The following is a 6,435-nucleotide window of genomic DNA, read 5'->3' as shown; positions in this document are numbered from 1 at the left end:
TAAAATTGTAGCTGCAAATTAAGTGCTTGTGTTTTTTGACCGCCATAAATGTCTGGCTTATGCTGTTGGGACAGTTCAGACAGAAAGACCATACAAAGTTACTGCATGACTCATCTGAGATCTCTTATTCACTAAAGCTTACCTGTCTATATAGCTTTCCTGTTATGACAGGGGTATAGGAACACATTAATTCTAAGAATGTCCTTCTTATCACTGTGAGATATCAAAATACATGAAATGGATCAATGTGAGCATCACTGAAATCTAATTCAATCAGCTGCACCTACGGTAAATCCAAGTCCCAGAGTTGACTGTAATTCAACCCATGTGGTTCCATATCAAAACAGTCACATTTGCTTCTCCATCAGATATCACATCACACACCAAACCACAGCTGTAACACATTTTCAGAGGATCATAGACTCTAGTAACTGGAAATTAGTCCGTAATCACACCAAACCTGGAGAATATTCTCACTGACAAGTACAGTTGAGTATTGTTTGATATTTTATAAATTATGAATCCATTTCCAATTCTGATTACTGGGTCAGATTCTTTTGTATCCTGGTTGGTTGAAATTCCTACCATATAAAAAAATAAGTAAGAATTTGTTGAAGGCAAAAACCACCTTTATTTTCAGTAGATTCAGGCGGCTAATTCTGGCACATTATGACTACTGGGAATTTCAAAGACACTGCATTATTATACCACACTGCAGTACGTGCTCTGTCATGTTATAGTGACCTCTCCTCCTTGAACTATATTGTTTTTGTACATTACTGTTATTTTACATCAAAATGTCAACAGTATAATCCTGTTATCTTTAAATGCAGTACACTACTGTTACTTTGGGTTGATGACATGGCTCAGACGAAAGATAATGATATTTTACAGTATTGATTGCTTGGAGGAAAGTAAAGAGTACTTAACAGTATTTTGGATTGCATTTTGGGGACACAAACAACAGTAGAGAGTTGGCACATGTCCTCCTGAACATTAGAGCAAGATTTTTCACCCATCCTCATCCAGCAAATCAACAAGTGAGTTCCTTTTTACTTTGCTTGGTAGCATAAACAAAATACATTACATTCCCAATCAAATTGAATTGTGCTATATGCCCTTACTTCTGTCATGATAATGATTTGGTACTTTGCCATCTGATTACAACATAAAACAAAATAAGCTATTGTACTAGTATATAAGTTTTCACTAAGCCCGAGATCTATTCTTTCAAATTCTGTCTGACTTACTAACCAATCTTGATATTTTGGAGTTTTTCCTCAAATTGTGTCTTGAATTGAATTTTATTCAGATCAAATGCGAGAAGCATTGGACTTGAATTAAGTTTTGAAATCAGAGTCTTGCTAACTAGCTACATCTGTACTGTTGCTAAAATAATCTCTCATTACAGTGGCAAGTCAACATTTCTGAAAGTGGAGCTGGACTTGTGATTCTAATGCTCTAAATTACACGGTGAGTTTCATTTCACTTTGTTTTATATTCCAACGTCTCCAAACAACTTAATTTTATTTAGATGATGTCCCATTACTATTATTTTTATTCTTATTATCTTAATAAATAAAACATTTTTACACCCTCTCTGAGCACACTTTTTTTTTTTCAGGCAGTTCATAGGGATAAACTCAGAGAGGCACCCCGGCAGGAGTCTGGTCACTGAAGACAAAGAAAGTCATACAGAAAACGATGACATCAGTCAGCCCTTGTGTGCTGAGTCTACTAAAGATACTAATGGACACCGGGGTGGGACTTTGTATAAGTCAGTGAACCCTCTCACCCACCCACACAATCAGTCTCTAAGCCACACTTTTCAGTTACTCACTCACTCACTGATATGCACTGACCAACTGATTCACTCAATCATGTTTTTAGTCATTCACTCACTACAAACCCTTATAAATACACACTTAACTTGGACAGTGACAGCATGTGTTTAAAGTCTTTATTTGTGTACAATGTCCAGACAGTCTGCACTACTTGTTTAAGTATTTACTTTTTAAATGACTGAAATGCAAGTTTTATTACCTTTGTTTTTTCTATTACTTGCCCATTTTGTACAAACGTTTAGCATCATCATTTAAAATGTTGATAAAGTGAGACATGGTTTGAAAATAACATCTTGAAGTTGTATAATTTGTCTTAACATTTTAAGTCACAATTTAAATGGCTGTTTATTCGCTGTTGTAAATACTGTCAATGAGTAATTATATCAAGTCACAAGGTTTGGAAAAAAATACTTAAAAAATTTAACAAAACTTACTGTACTCCTCACTGCTAGTAGTCATTACAAAATAGTGTGTTGAGTAGTATGTCATACATATTGCATACTGTTTACAGTATAAATCTGTAATTTTACCTCTTGTGAAAAAGTGCAAATTAACAGTAATAAACTGCAATCCTTTTGGTAGTATTTTACTGTAAAAGTGGAAAAAAACAGTTGAATGCTGTATTTATAAAAACAGCAACAAACTGTTAATTTCAGCAACTGCAAGACACCATTAATTTTACAGTAAAATAATGTTAACCCTCCTGCCAGTTCTTTACCGTTTGTTGACGGAAAAATCTTTAACAGTGCAGTCATAACATTTTACTGTTCATTACTGTCATTTGTGAAGCCATGCTTTGAGGGCTTCAGACCCCCATTTTGGAAATACTGTACAAGAGCATTGAGGCATGCACACCTGGAGAGTTCGATGGAAGTGCAGTATGTCCAAACTTCACTTTCAGGAATCGATAAGTGAAATTGAAAAGCATGTTACTATGACCTTTGAGCTGCAATTCAGAACTCAAGACAAAAAAAAAAAAAGATTAGCATTTTTGAGAGAAGAATTAGATTTCTTTCACTGTCTGTGCATCTAGTTTGGCAGCCGAAAGGAAAGACTCTTGGAGACAAACAAAGAGGAAGGAGCAGTCAAAGACAGCAGAGTAAAGGCACCTCAGAGAGGAAGCCAGATGCAGCCAGATAGACAGGGAAGAAGGGGATAGATGGAGTAGAGTGAATAAAGAGATGAGGAGGAATGGCAAACGGTGAAGGAATCTCAGGACGGCTGCTTGGAGAGAAAGAGCAGCTCCTCTCACCAAGCGCCTATTTGCTGTGGTACAAATCACTGCTAGGCCCAGCAGGCCCAGAGGGGAAAGCACTTTTCTTCACCTCATCATCAGGCCTTGGAATCCCGTTCCACTTTTCCAGATGGCCTCAGCAGCAGCATACTGAGCTGGTCCTGCTTCCGCTGACCCGCCCAGTTATCCCATCTGTCCAACCCAAGCAACACAGTCACTACTGGCTGCAACTGTTTGGGACTGGGAACTCAATCCTAGTCCCTCACTGGAGACCAATTTGTGAGGTGGTTTGATGGAAATCCCTAACCCCATTTATGGCCCTAGTTTGCCTGTACTCAGCAAATAGCCTAATTGGTTTATGGTTAACCAAGGGATGGAGGAGGAGGAGGGGTGTAATTTTCTCACCTCTCTGTTGGCCTGGATGTCAACATGCAGTGTACAATGTAACATAACCGCTCTCCTCTAGGAAAACTAAACTACTGTAGACTTCATAGTATAACTTACTAACTGAAAATCATTTATATTTGCTGTACAATATATTTATGTACATGTAGGGTGCTCCGCTGACACATTTACTCCTGGCAGACACAGATAGTACTCAAGACTGAACACGAAGCAAATTTTTGAGGCAGAACAATTGCATACAAAGCCAACTGAAAGACGCAAGTGGACGCCAGCAGTGAGCAAATTTATTCTAGGGAGCAGAATAAAGTTTCACTTATACAACGGTTTGTATGACTCCTCTTCATGAATGATCAGACGAGAAGAAAAAGAAAGCTGCAGTTTCTTTGTGAATTTTGAAACCAGTCAGTTTCCAAACTCTCACACAGATTCACCTCGTGTACCCCTGCACTGCTCTGCTCTTCTTCTTTGCTGGAACGTACATTTAGTCCTCTATCTCAGTAGCTGTTGTGGAAATATTTTATTTAAATGTTGTTGTACTTGTTGGATCACAAAAAAAAACTTTCAACAGCAATCTCTTGCTGTATGACGGGTAAAAAAATGAATCATACATAGTGCTGAGGTGGCAAATGGAAACAGCTGATTCCCAGCATTACTTATGGGCCAACATACTGGAACCAGCTTACTCCAGGGACGCTGTTTCTGTGAATTAAGGGGGTAAGTACAAAAGGACAAATTCTGTTCTTTGTGACACTGGGTGTGGGTTGACCAAATTAATAACTATCTGAGTGGCAGACCAACTAGTGTATCACAGATACTTAATAAAGCTATCCCCATGCAGAGCGCTGCATGCGTGGACATCCAAGACTATTAATTGAGGCTTGTGGGGCTCTAGGACCCCTCTTAGTTTCCACTTGCTGAATAGGACTTTCCAGTGAGTTTGGAGCAAGCTGGAAAGCACAGTCAACTAAGAGCCACGTTTTAGACTCTAGGTCAAAATTTCCCCCAGTTGCTTCCACCATACAATATGCAGACCCAGGTGTTCAGACAAGATTTGAAACACAAGCCCAGAAGTGTTAACTGTTCCACAACCCCCCAATCCCATGTCTTCCCCTCTGTTCACCCCTCCACAATGCTGCTCACCCCATATCTCCTGTGGCTCACAAAAAGTAGTCTTTCAACTGCATGTAACTGTAACTTTTGAAACCCAGATATAACACAATCGTGCTCTTAAGATTTGTTTGAGGAAAACTCCTTGATATACTGTATATAAAAGAAATGGATACAATGCTCTGCAATGGCACGATAGTTATTCCAGTAAAATTTGCTCAACCCGGTGCATACACCAAAAGAGTTTTTCAGGTTTTTGCATCTATAGTCATTTTTTGAAATCGTCTACATTGAGCAGTACATCAGAACACCACACTGGCATTAAGATAATAGAGACCACTAATATCTGTTTATTTAGGCTGCACTTATATCCACAAGTCTGACACATTTATACAACATTTTAACCTCACATCTTTCTTGTGGGAAATTTAAGTTATTGCACAGAAACTGTTAAGGTCATGCAGTGCATTTGAAGGAAGTCAAAGAGAAACATATGACAAAGAGAGTGTCAAAGGGACAAGAAGATGAATGTCATAACTTGAATTATATTCATCAAGGAATAAATTCATTTCATTTGTAAGCCAACTGCCAGTCAACTGCTAACACTCTGGGTGCTCTTCCCTGACTGATGAATGTGAAGGAATGGATTCATTCATTCATTCATTGAAATTACCTATTCACATATATAATACATCCCATTTTGGATATGTCATATGTTAGATAAGGGAGGTAGTAAAATGTATGTGTGTGCACGTGCGCATTTATTAGGGGGGGAATTAGGTTAATGAGAAAAGTTCACACAAAGTCCAACCTCCCTGAGTCCATCTTCAGCTTGTAACACAAAGGCAAGCAAAGTTCTCATGCAGTTGTAGGGAAGAAAGGCGAGGTGACAGGTTCAAAAGTTCAGGCACTGCTTTAGACTCACTTCGCATGCCACTACCATTCGGCACACCCTGATACTTTGGAAATGTCAGGGGGAACCTCATTTACTGCTCTGTATCAAGCTCTGGGTGGCAGTGAGCTCCACAGGGGAATACCAAAATGAGAATGAGAGAAGAGGGGGGCTTTGCAAAAAAAAAAGAGCCCTGTCCCTTCCACATCCTCCTTGATGAATTTATAAAACAGATCCATGATGTCTCACTGAGGACAAGTTGTGGCATGGCCCCCTTTTCAGATGCGCTAATCTCTGAATGGTTGTTACCATCACATGAGATACCGTGAAATCAATTCCTTCACCTGTGACCTCTAAATACTGTTGGATATTTAAGTGTCACAGCAGGAAAATAAAATAAAATTCTCAAAACAGTGCTCATTCCCACTGCACAATGCTATACTAATTGTTGTGTATTGACAGCATAACCCTTTTGAGATATGGTCCCTCCTTGTGTTACGTGCATACATTATTGTAATCCTCAGTCCTGAGTTTGCCACTCAATACTGTTTAGTATTTGGTGATTTAGTAATATATGCAAAAACACTGGATCATACATTCCCTATAATGCTACTCCAATAGCATATTTTTTCTCTGACTGGTCAATGCTCATATCTTTCAACTTCTGTACTGCTGAATCCCAAATCAAGATAATTTAGATGATATTTTCTCAGACTTTAGAAAGCTTCTCAAGAACCACAGAAGAAACTTTTTTCACAGCCTATGTACCGTAGTACTCTCTGTGACAAGTAAAGAGAAACACCTAAATAGTGGTGTGTTTAATGTATCAATGTGTGTGTGTACATGTGCATTTGTAGTGTTTATAACATGATGTCCATCTCAAGTAAAAACTTAAGTGTACATTAAACTTGTACATAGCAAGACTAGAGAATATAGAATAGAACACAACTTTA

Source organism: Thunnus albacares, chromosome 11, assembly GCF_914725855.1.
Source record: "Thunnus albacares chromosome 11, fThuAlb1.1, whole genome shotgun sequence".
In the NCBI taxonomy this organism is placed as follows: Eukaryota; Metazoa; Chordata; class Actinopteri; order Scombriformes; family Scombridae; genus Thunnus; species Thunnus albacares.
Note: the sequence above shows the minus strand (reverse complement) of the source record.